General features: G+C 37.7%; 2 protein-coding genes across 4 annotated transcripts in view; one reads left to right on the forward strand and one right to left on the reverse strand.

Annotated features, from left to right (window-relative positions):
- Window positions 1–11,996, reverse strand: part of LOC118748995 (flotillin-2) — a 516,275-nt gene that overhangs the window by 313,490 nt on the left and 190,789 nt on the right. The gene's annotated exons all lie outside the window — the stretch shown is intronic.
- The window catches only part of LOC118748997, a 25,622-nt gene continuing 17,171 nt past the window's right edge, over window positions 3,546–11,996 (forward strand). Inside the window, exon 1 of the mRNA XM_036483776.1 lies at window positions 3,546–4,578. The gene's annotated coding sequence lies outside the window, so the exon portion shown is untranslated. The remainder of the gene's footprint in view (window positions 4,579–11,996) is intronic.

Here is an 11,996-nt window from a genome sequence, read left to right on the forward strand (position 1 = left end):
ATATATATATATATATACAAGAATTGCTCGTTTAATATAATAAGAAATGGACAAACATACATACATAGATTCTTCTTCCTCTTCTTTTTTGGCGCTGTAACCGCCTAAGCGATTTTGGCCGAGTTCAGCAAAGCACGCCAGTCGTTTCTGCCAACTGACGCCAATTAGAAACGCCAAGTGAAGCCAAGTCCTTCTCCACCTGTTCTTTCCAACGCAGTGGGGGCCTCCCTCTTCCTCTGCTACCACCAGCGGGTTCCGAGTTGAATACTTTCAGAGCTAGAGCATCGGTATCCATTCGAACGACATGGCCAAGCCAGCGGAGCCGCTGTATTTTAATTCGCTACACTATGTCCATGTCGTTGTAAAGCTCATACAGCTCATCGTTCCATCGTCTGCGGTACTCGCCGTCGCCAACGCGTAAAGGCCCGTAAATCTTCCGCAAAATCTTACTCTCAAACACTCCAAGAGCCGCCTCATCGGATGTTGTCATTGTCCATGCTTCTGCGCCATATACCAGCACGGGCATGATGAGTGACTTATAGAGCGTGGTTTTCGTACGTCGAGAGAGGACTTTACTCCTGAATTGCCTACTCAGTCCAAAGTAGCACTTTTTGGCAAGAGTGATTCTGCGTTGGATTTCAATGCTGAAATTATTATCGCTTCCCTATCCAACTTAGAAAAGGCAGAACAGACTTCGCGGTTTTTGTTACCGATGATGTCGATGTCATCAGCATAAGCCAGCAATTGCACGCTCTGTAGTAAATTGTTCCTGAGCAGTTCAGTTCTGCAGCTCTTATTATCTTCTCCAACATCAGATTAAAGAAGTCACATGAAAGGGAGTCGCCCTGTCTGAAACCCCGTTTTGTGGCGAACGGCTCGGAGAGGTCTTTCCCAATTCTGACGGAGCTGGTGGTATTGCTCAACGTCATTTTACACAGCCGTATGAGTCAAATTCAGACATAGCCACGTATAGGCGACTCCTTTTAATGCTGTCAAAAGCGGCTTTAAAGTCGACAAATAGGTGGTGAGTGTCGATCCTTTTCTCGCGGGTCTTTTCCAAGATTTGGCGTATTGTGAATACCTGGTCTATGGTGGATTTGCCAGGTCTAAAGCCACACTGATAAGGCCAATACTTAAACCAAACCGATCCACATTACCTGCAATCATCAACATACATATGTAAATCCGAAATACCTACACACTTTTTGCCGCCTTCTCTCACTTTCAGCGCATTCACGTATTTGCAAAATGATGACGAAGTGATTTTGTATGGAAAATCATTTACGCCCATATATTTGAACAAAATAAACATACTTAGAAGATATCAACCAATACATCCCATATACCAAACAAAAGGAAAAAACTTGAATTTTTGATTAACAAAATCATTCGAGCGGTTTTCTAGAATTTTGGTAATAAAAAAAATTGCTAATTTTTTCAACAATTTTTTGCCTTAAAATGGTAAACTTTTGTCGAATGTATATAAAATTTGTACACAATAATATTTCTATTGCTCCAGAGAACCTACATATATCCCGAAAATTAAAGTTATATCTGCAAATCATTAGTTGCTAGAGCACTTTAAAGGCTCAAAATTGACCCCAAAATAAGCCAATATTTACCGTTGTTTCTACGACGGAAACCGAATTGGTTACTTACAAACCACGGTGCAGCGAACAAAGATGGCGCCCCCAGTGATACCGCTACTTTGGCTTAGCCGGTTTTGACAATAACCTATGTTTACAAATCAGCGGCAAAGAAATTTGAATTATAAGTGAAAAAATAGTTAAAATTGTGTTAATTTGCAATTTGTGAAGACTGCGTAAAAACTAATAAAATGAAGTGCCGTGTGTTAAATTGGGACAGCCGTCAAAATGCAAGATGCGTAGATGCCAAATGTTTCTTTGTTCCCAAAATGTTTCTTTATTGTTATATTGACAGCATTTCATCACAATAATTTCGCTTCTGCTCCAAGCAGCTCCCTTTAGCAAGTTAACTAATCAATACCGCTGAGATGCTGCCGCAGCTTGGTGCAATGGAGTGCACTAAAACGTTCGCTATTTTCTAATAGATTAGGTGAAAAATGCAAATTCAAATTTGAAGCCAATCGAAAGTGTGACGCCAAATTTGGTATTTGATATGTAATAAAGGCGGCCTGTTAAATCCACTTCCATAATTCACACTTTTACCTTTTCTAATAAAAATCTTTTCTTCCATTTTAGGAGTGGACGAGTGAGGACAAGTAATTTTTAAGCAAACGACAAAACCGACTTCAATTCTCATATAAAAATTTAGGATTATCGTTAATTTCTTTATCATCCGATTATCAGATTCAAACCAAATTAATATGGAACCACCTGCGAGGTAACACCTTTCCTTTAAAGAAAGAATTTTAGAAATCGGTTAACGTGGTCCAAAGTTATGCGGTAACATACTTAAAAAAAATATTCCGACGAATTGATAATCTTTCTCCTTTTGGGAAGTCGGTTAAAAACTGCATTGCAACGACAAGAAAGGACTGTCCGTTTAACATTTCCAACAAAACTACATCGAATGGACTTATGAGGACGTACTGCAAGAGACGATTTCTCATACTTGTCTAAACGAAATCATATTTCGCTAGCCTAACATACCTATTGAGTCACTTTAAATGGTGGTAGCACCACCTGTAAGCAAGGTGCTTTCCACGAACGCCTAGCTGTGTGCTCGAAAGAACATTGAAGCAGCAACCAGCGTAGCAAACTCAGAGAATATCAAATAAAAATTCGACGAAGGTGCCTAGATAAAAAAAAAATCAATTAATAATAACGAAAGACAATTCGGCCCGGAAAATGCGTTGGGATGCAAATATTATCGTTATTGTCATAGGCCACAGTAAAAGAAATTTAAACATTTGAGAGAACTGTCAAGTTTTATAGGAGTCTCATTATTTAGGTTTCATTTAGGTGCAGTCTAATTGACAATTCAAGTGTTGATGTGCCTTGATGAGCATTTAGCGACGCGTTATCAATATTTAAGTGCCCATTTAAAAAACTTCAGTGTTACAAAATTTTTAGTTCAACTTCTCTAAAAGGTTACCGCGCACTTGTAACCCACAAACGTTTATTTACTTCGCTTCGTCTTCACTTGCACTTCAGTTGCATAAATTTCGGCTTAAAACTTGATTTGGTGCCATTCGTTTGGCAGACGTAGCGCTAGTGGTTAGCGGTGCATACTAACACACGGTTAGACCCACGTTCGATCACTGGCCAGCGCAACAGGTAATAATAATAGAAACAGTTTTTCTAACACCGGTCTTCTCACGACATCCTACGACACACCATCGAATGTACTTCTGCCATGAAAAATCTTCTCATAAGAAGTACATTTAGATTTCGGAGGTGGCGTGTAATTAACACAAATAGGAGAAGAAGCTTGGCCTAAGACTTAACAAAATTGTACGCACCAAACATATTTTTGATTATCACTCAAGAAAAATAAGTCGAATTGAAAATTACAATTTGGCCTTTCCATACTTGGCCAAAAAGCTTCACCGAAACCGGAATAGTTGGCAGACGTGAGCCATCGCCGGATGGCTCATATTGAATTTGTACAGTTAAGCGGCAGTCAAAAGCTACTACAAGACGTTAAAGCAAACGGAGAGTGCGAGTGAGAGTGTATGCATAGCATAGTAACGGAGAAAAGCTTTCGCCGGCCGCTCAATGTTGGTCGGTCGATGCGGTGATGGTCATGACAGCTACGCCTGAAAATGCAGCCAATGAAGAGTTTTGAAATTACAACCAAAGCGAACCGATGATCATTGGACAAAGTGCAGCCGAGGAGTAAACAGTCGCGAACGGCAAGACTACAGACAATGTGAAGTGCCGTGGGCGAAAGAAAATGAAAGTGAAAAAAAGATTTAAAAATGTGTGAAGAAAACAGAAACATAAAACAAAGATAAAAACGTAAGTGAAGATAAATGAAGGTGCGAAGTGAAAAAATTGTAAAGCGTTGTACACAAAACAAGTTACATTTTTGCAAGCCAACAACAACAACAACAATACCAACAATCTACTGCGCGTTAAGCGTAAAATCAATCGAACGGAAAACATTTGATTTTCCAAGCAGCCAAGTCAAAGTTATTTTCGTAACTAAATTGCGAAACGTAGTATGCGAGAAGAAATAAACATATAAATAACGTAAAGCACATTGGAATTTCTTCCGTTCCATCATTTTTCCGCAATTTTCCTGCGCCGCAAAACTGGAAATTTTCTAACATAAATTGTGCATGTTCGCTTGGAATTACCAGTATTTGACTGAAAAATTAAATATGCAAAGCGTTCAATTCGGCTCATGCGTGGCGCGCGCGTGACCAAATTGTGGCAGACCCAACAAACACACCCAAAATAGAAATTGTCAAATGAGTCCGATATAACGGCGAAGTTTCGAAAAGGAAGGGCATATTAGAAAAATAGCGCATCGACAAAACAAGTGGAAGCAAAGTATTAACACAAATATTTGAAAGCTTTTTTATAAATTAAGTTTGCAAGGAAGAAGTCACGATTTTTTTGCTTACAAATGTTTGCTTGAACTAAGAAGGTAAGTAATGAAAGTAAAGCAAAAACTATGTCCTACCAAGCCAAATTTAACGAAGATACACAGCGCGATGTAAGGTGTATTCTTGTTTTGGGGGCTCATTCAAAGCATCAATTTCTTTCATTCTTCAAATCGATTCCAGGTGGCCGACTTCTTTAGGTGTCAAAGGGCTTCAACCGTCAAGACACTAAGGCCAATAGTTGCATACCTAATTTTGGCAAGGCTGGCACAGATACGCAAATATTGTTCATTATCTTCAAGTCAGTAAGGGCCTATAAGGTTGTCACGTAGGCCGATCACAGTCAAGTATTTATACAACGAGACCCGTCAGCGAAGGCAAGAGTTGTCTAAAGTTGCATCTGCTCTAGTTTTCGATGTATCACGGACATAATTTAACTGAGACTGGTATTTCTGAAATAGTTTGAGGGTCTTTCCAACGCCTTGAGTGCAGCTTGCCTGGCACTGTAGATTACGGCGGCCAAGACTCTGAACCCATCGACCATGTGCGACGATTTCATGTGCTCTAACTTAACTCAGGAATAGGGAGTTATGGAATTAGGTAAAGATGGGATAATTGCCCGCAATCTATTTTTCCATTGTTAGAAAAATTCTTTTCGCAAAATTACGCACAAAACAAGCTGAAAATCGAAAATTAGGAAAAACGAAAATTACATACATTTGAAAAGTCGCACGAAAAGATCAAATTATATATTTGAAAACTACATAAATTCTATAAAACATGTGTCTAATTTCAAGACCTGACGAACCGGTACTCACACTTTTTTTTACTAATAATCTTTAGTATCTATACTTCAAAGTCAAGTTTTTGATAAGAAAAATACCAAATAAATTATAGTTTTGATTACAGTTGGAAAAGAAAGCGCCAACGGAAACTAAACTGATTAGTATTTATGACTTTTAATTTTTGCCTCTCTAAGCTGAACCGGTTTATTTTGACAACTGTCACGGAGCTTTTCTCATGGCCTCAGCTGCAAAATACCACGAAACTTACCATCAATGAAAATCGGTAAAAAATATTTGCTAAATTTTATTCAAAAGATTAGTTGAAAAATTCGTTTTTATTTCAATATTCTTATGTATATCTTGTTTGCAGCAGCGTTATGAAGCTGAAGAATTAAAAAGAAAATTCAAAATTCACGCTTGCTAGATGAGCACCTTCATATAGCTACAGCAATTTAAAAACTTCACTCCACCCGGAAAAGCTTCGTTCCGTTCGGCTCCGTTTACTCAATAAGGTCTGAAAAAAGTGCTTCCCTGCATGCCTCCTAGAAAGGGTTTTCCTATTAACAATTTACGCGAATGTTGGTTGGTTGGTTACAGTGCTTCCTAGTCGCTGCCCAGGACACAATTAGCGCATTATTGCGCCATTTTGATGCACTTCTCGCGGCGGATAAATATTTTGTCTATGCACTTCCTATGTTGCTAGGTCGAACCATTTCGATTCTCTAATGAATCTGTCGATTTCGCTAATGGTAGCTCCTGATAGGTCGGTTAGTTGTGCTAATAGATGTTTCCCTAATGTCTTGTGTCTAATGTTCGAAAGGCCTGGACATTCACACAGGAAATGCTGGACACTTTCTTCCCTATCTTCTAGTTGACAGCTGCGGCAAATCATATTATGGGGTAGACCTATTTTTGCCGCATGTTTTCCTATGGGCCAGTGGCCCGTGATGGTTGCTATAATTCTAAATACCTCTGGCCTTGATCTGCTAAGCAGGTCCAAGGTTTTCGCCCTGTTATATCAGGCCATAGTTTTCTCGTTATCTTACAAGTCTGTATATCTGACCACCTGCGTCTAGCCAGTTCAAGGAAATGCGTAGTAATCTCTCTTTGCACTACTCCAAGGGGGCAACCCAGTGCCACCGCCTGGGATTCATCCAAACCGGCTCCTGCCTTTGCCAACTCATCCGCCTTCTCATTGCCTTCTATGTTCCTATGTGCGGGAACGCAGACAAGTTAGACGGCATTTGACTGAGACACTGAGCGCAATATTACTTTGCATTCCTCAACTAGCTTAGATTTGGTAACCGGTGACGATATTGCCAATAGCGCCGCCTGGCTGTCAGAGTATATTGTTGCTTTACTCCTGTGTCCAACTCTATTGCGCAGGATTTTGCAGGCTTCCAGGATCCCTAGGACTTCCGCTTGGAAGATGCTTGCATTATTTCCCAACCGTAGACTCCTGCTCCCACACCGCAATCCATCTTGGAACCATCGGTGGTTCCTCGGATTTAGATATTCATTACTTTTCAACAACTTGAATCGAAAAAATGTCTTCTATGTTGTTTGAGAAGCTCTCTTACCATGAAATAAATAATAAATAAATGGGTTTGAAACCTACTTTTTTATTTAAATGACTTTTGAATTACTGACGTCAGTGTGAAAAACTCAAAACGCAGTTTTACTATATTTGGCCCATGGTTTCGCGAATATATTGATATTTGTTTATAAAATGTACAATCGCGCGGTGTTATATGTATAATCAGCTAAAGATTTATAAAAAAATATTAATTATTAAATAAAAAAAGAAATATAGCCAATACTGGTCAAGAAAGGGAGTTTCTATTATTGCTATCAGTGCAAATTACAAATCCCGAAAATCCCGGGATTACTTGCCATGAATCCCGCGATTTTCGAGACCTTAAAAAGTCCGAGATCCCGGTATGAACATTCCTAGTCCTTATACATTGGTGATGAGTCTCTTAAATTTGTTTCAAAAGTGACTAATCTCGGTTTTGTTATAAAAACTAACCTAACATGCACTGATCATGTTAACTCGCCTATGACTGAGTTAACATGATCAGTGCATGTCTACTCTACTTTAAGAAATTTAACAATGTCTGCTACTTTTACACCATTAATCGGTAGACGTAAACTGGCCATTCAATTAATATTGCCGATTATCTGCTATTCTGAACTAGTCTACAACAGCCTGGATTCTCAATCTTCTTATAAAATTGATGTAGTATTCAATCATGTTACTCGATATGTTTTTATGCTATCGAAATTTGAGCGAATATCCGATTAGAAATCACGACTAATGGGCTGCAGTATCTCTGAATACTTAAAAGCAGGAAATTGTATTTTTTTATTTCGCCTAATGGTGGATGAAGATCCTTCTCAAAGTCTGCACGCCTTACTGACCTAATTATACCGAAGTACAATTATCTAGCATCTGCAAGACTATTTTTTCGTCAATGCTATTCGCACCTGGAACTCGGTTCCAGGACATATTCGCAACAGTCTAAATAAAAGCAACTTTAAGAGTGTCTTGTACTCGTATTTTCGTTAACTTATTATCAGCTGAGGTTCGCTATCTATATACCTACTTAAATGTAAATGTGTATGTTTTAGATATAGGCTAATTGAAAATTGTATTTCGTTGTTTTTCTCTTTTAATTTTTATTTATTTATTTACTTGTTTATTTATTTTATTTTTTATTTTATTTATTTATTTTGTTCCTCTTTTGCTTTTATATAAGTAGATTTGTAAATTTTGCCTAATGCTATTTGTCAGGCTTTGTTTGACATGATCTTATCTTAATTTTAAGTTACCATTGTACTAAAAAAGATCTTTGGGATCTTATTGTACTAATATAATAATAAATTAAATTAAATGAAATAAGTGTGGACCAGTACACTACGACAATTTGTCTAAAACCAGGACAAATCCTGGAATACCGAGATGTTTGGCAGCCCTACTGTAGACACGTAAACTCGTACGTATCCACCCACTTTCCATTACGTAGTCCCTGGCTTCTGGAATTGCAAATATCTTGGCTTGAAATAGTGAGACCAATTACCCAACAGAAAAATCAAAATTGCTCTAGATACAGACCTAGTTTCAGTTCTGGAGCCATCAGTGATGATTTCGCATTGTGTAAGACTTACTGTACTATTGTATGGGCTCACTTCGGGAACAGCTTCCAATGATTTCTTCAACAGGTATTCTGCATTAAACGGGTTTGGTTATTTCAACTTTGGTAAACAGATTCCCTGCGCATAGCTAATGATTGCTTTAATCGTAGCGCTGTAAATCTACAGGTTGCTTCCAGGTCACTGGTTCCACGTTTTACGAAATACCTGTTTAGTTACATTCAAAGAACGCTGATGCGCCATTGGTAATTATTGAATGGATCGAATTGTGGAATATACCCTCCGATGGTCATTTAAAAATATTTTTTAGAATTCTCTGCAAAAGATCACCTTCATGTCATTGTCCTGCTCTTAACTCCACTTACAACTTAAAAAAGGTTAAATTCACGGAAGCCTGGTCCGACCTGTAGGGTTGGTGGTAAATTTCTGAGAATCCCCTAGGGTTTAAGGCATCCTATACAACCGGAGAAAATGGTAGCTTTGTCTATGGACTTCGGATCATATAGTCGAATCCCGGTGTCACCAACTCCAAAAAGGTATCTTTACAACTCTCTAGTTGCCGCTGCTGATAGAGCGGTGTGGGCTTTCGTGGCACCCATCGCACGCTAATTTCATAATGAGTGAAATATCAGAAGAAAAGGGACCACAATCCACGCAGATTCCATCGAAAGAATCATGTGGCACCCAAATATGCTGTGGATGGTGCAAAAGTAGAAGTCTAAAGTCTGAAGCCGACTTCTTGCGCCAAGGCTACTCGGTCTGGGGGTATTCGGCCGAACGGAGGCGATTGATGGTACTGCAAGTTCTGCAATGTTTCCAATGGCCGTCAGCCCGCCCAAAGCTCGACTTGTCTTATCAGGACTTTTCTGCAGAAAATCTGGGCTTCAATTGCAAGAATGGGTGGAAACAGTTTATCGCTGTCTCTGCATATTTTCTATTTAACTATAAATTGGTTAGTCCAATGGAATATTGAGAAACCACGACTAAAATGCTTATGTCCAGAATATATTCTCGGGCAGCAGCAAGTACAATACAAAGAGGAAGCAGCTTTTCCTGTACATTTTATATTGAAGGCGTAACATTCTGACCGAGCGCAGAAGGCAAGTGGTGGTAAATTTTATACCAGTGGGGCCTGCGTGAGGTCAATTTCACCTCGGTTGTGATGCTATGCCTTCCCTTTTAATTTTTTCTTTCATCATAGTCATTTACCGTCTTCTAGAGCTGGGATACTATCGATAGTACCGCTACTCGAAATGATTGCTTGAAAATCAAACAATAAACAAATTTATAAAATACTTTGAAAATTAAAGAGATTATATATATTTTTTTTTTAATTTAAGTGCATCAAAAAGAACTTCTTATAATAATAAAATAAACTTATTAATTCATGTGTCTGAATTATATATACTTATATTATTTTATACACTTGCATCCACTTGAATAGCGACAGGTAAAATCTGAATTTGTTTTTGATATGGAAAATTAAGTTCGGATTTTGTTTGTCCTTTTCGAAGTGCAAAGAAGTGAAATCGGCTATAATAATACATTTCTAATACTACAAAACAAACAAAACAAAATATATTCGTTTAAATTGACAACTCATACTTATAAAAGTTCAACTGAGATTCAAATACGGAGGTGCATGTCAAAATCCGAAATTATTAACATTTTACCATATTATAAGAAAACGAATATATTACTGGTCAATATAATAGCAGCACAACATTTTTACCAGTTTTGACTATTTTTTTATTTGTTTACTAACTTTTTATAAAAGTTGTACAAAACATAAAAAAACTACAAAACTACATTAAAATTTTAAGCTTTTTAATTCGAATTTCTATAAAAATTTTGTGTAAGCAGTTTTATAGCTTATTAAATTTTACTTTAACTTGGTGTAAGCTTATAGCTGCTAAAAATTCCAATGACTTAAATTTTTTTGCCGCCTGCGTTGTGCATTTTCTTGCATGAAAAAAATGTATGCAATATGTAGAGATATTTACATAAAGATACATTGTGAAGTTTCGCTAAAACCGACATCGATAGTTTTCAAAAACTATCGATAGTGGCGACAGTTTTCAACTATCGAGACTATGGATAGTATCCCAGCTCTTCCCTCTTCAAAGTCATACAACACTTTACCTTATTTTGTTTTCAGGCTAAGATAGCTGAGCATTGCAATTTTTTATTTTTTTGTTTGGCCGGCCACAATACTTTTCGGCATTTCGTTACGCAACAGCGAAGCTTACCCAAATACTTATTGATATAATGAGAAAATAAAAATAGACAATAAAAAAAATCGTTTGCGCATTTGATGGTATGGCGGATAATCCGAGATGAGTTGGCTGCTAAGTACTTATGTACACCATTTCTTAGACTATTGGGGCTAACCATTACGGTGACTTGCTGCCATGGTAATAAAATATTTATATTGCAGTAAATAATGTATTGTGGCTTTTATGAAAGTGTGAGGTATTTATACACGTTTCGCACGTTGGCACGCAAATGAGGTGCGAGCCGAATAAAAAGTAGTAAAAGTGAGTTGACCAACGAAAGCAATAGAAATACCAAAGAAAGTGAGGTAAGAGTATCAGGTTAACAATTCAGCAAACATTTCGCACTAACAAAAATTTGAGTTTTTCAGATTTTTTCTTATTTAAAAAAAATCGTTTGTATCTTTTAGCCAGAACTGGTCCCCGCACTATGACAACTGGAAAGAAAATTTGCGAATTTCTCCAACCCATATCCGAGTAGCGATTTATTGCGTAGCTTTAATTGCCTAACTATTCGCTCAATTTACTTCCGTTTGCTGCATTTTGCATACAAAGCATCCATTTAACTGGAGGGCCCATTGTCAAAAGAGTGCGTAAATAAATTTACTTCTTTATCTTACTATTCGCAAGAGTGAGTAAGCGAGTGCAGCTGGTAATGTAATTCAAATTAAAGCCGGCTATTTAGTTACGTCAAATTATTTCGCTAAACGGCATGCGCATTGGGCGCAGTCTCATCAGTGCAACTACGCATGTGCGGCGCCACATTTTGCCTTCAGTAGAGTAGCTTTTTTTTTGCGTTTCTGCACGACTCTGCACAGAGTAAACCATTGGTTGGACATGGAATTGCACTTCCTCTGTGTTTGCACAGTTGCGAGTATGCGTTTGCTTACAGCTGCGATTACTGGTTACATTTATAATAAACGTATGTATGTACATGTCGATTTATGTATGAGTAAATGTGCATATGAAAACGAAAATTTCTTTATTTATATAAGCTCATTGAACTTGTACAACGCCAAAGCGGAAGGAACAATTCGTCGCTGTAAATAAATTGTGTTTTTCTTCTCTAAGATAGCGGATAACTTATTTTTTTTATTACCTAAAACCTGACCATATAAAATTGGCGGTAAGAAGGGGATGCCTATACTCTTTCGCAGTTCAAATACGCATACAAAATATGGATTGCAGTTCAAATTGCCAAAATGCTTTTAAATGAACACAAATTTATGGCCAGTGCTGAATTACCAAAAA

The sequence above is a fragment of the Rhagoletis pomonella genome, unplaced genomic scaffold (genome assembly GCF_013731165.1).
Source record: "Rhagoletis pomonella isolate Grant_MI unplaced genomic scaffold, Rhpom_1.0 Rhpom_scaffold_00013, whole genome shotgun sequence".
Taxonomy (NCBI): domain Eukaryota; kingdom Metazoa; phylum Arthropoda; class Insecta; order Diptera; family Tephritidae; genus Rhagoletis; species Rhagoletis pomonella.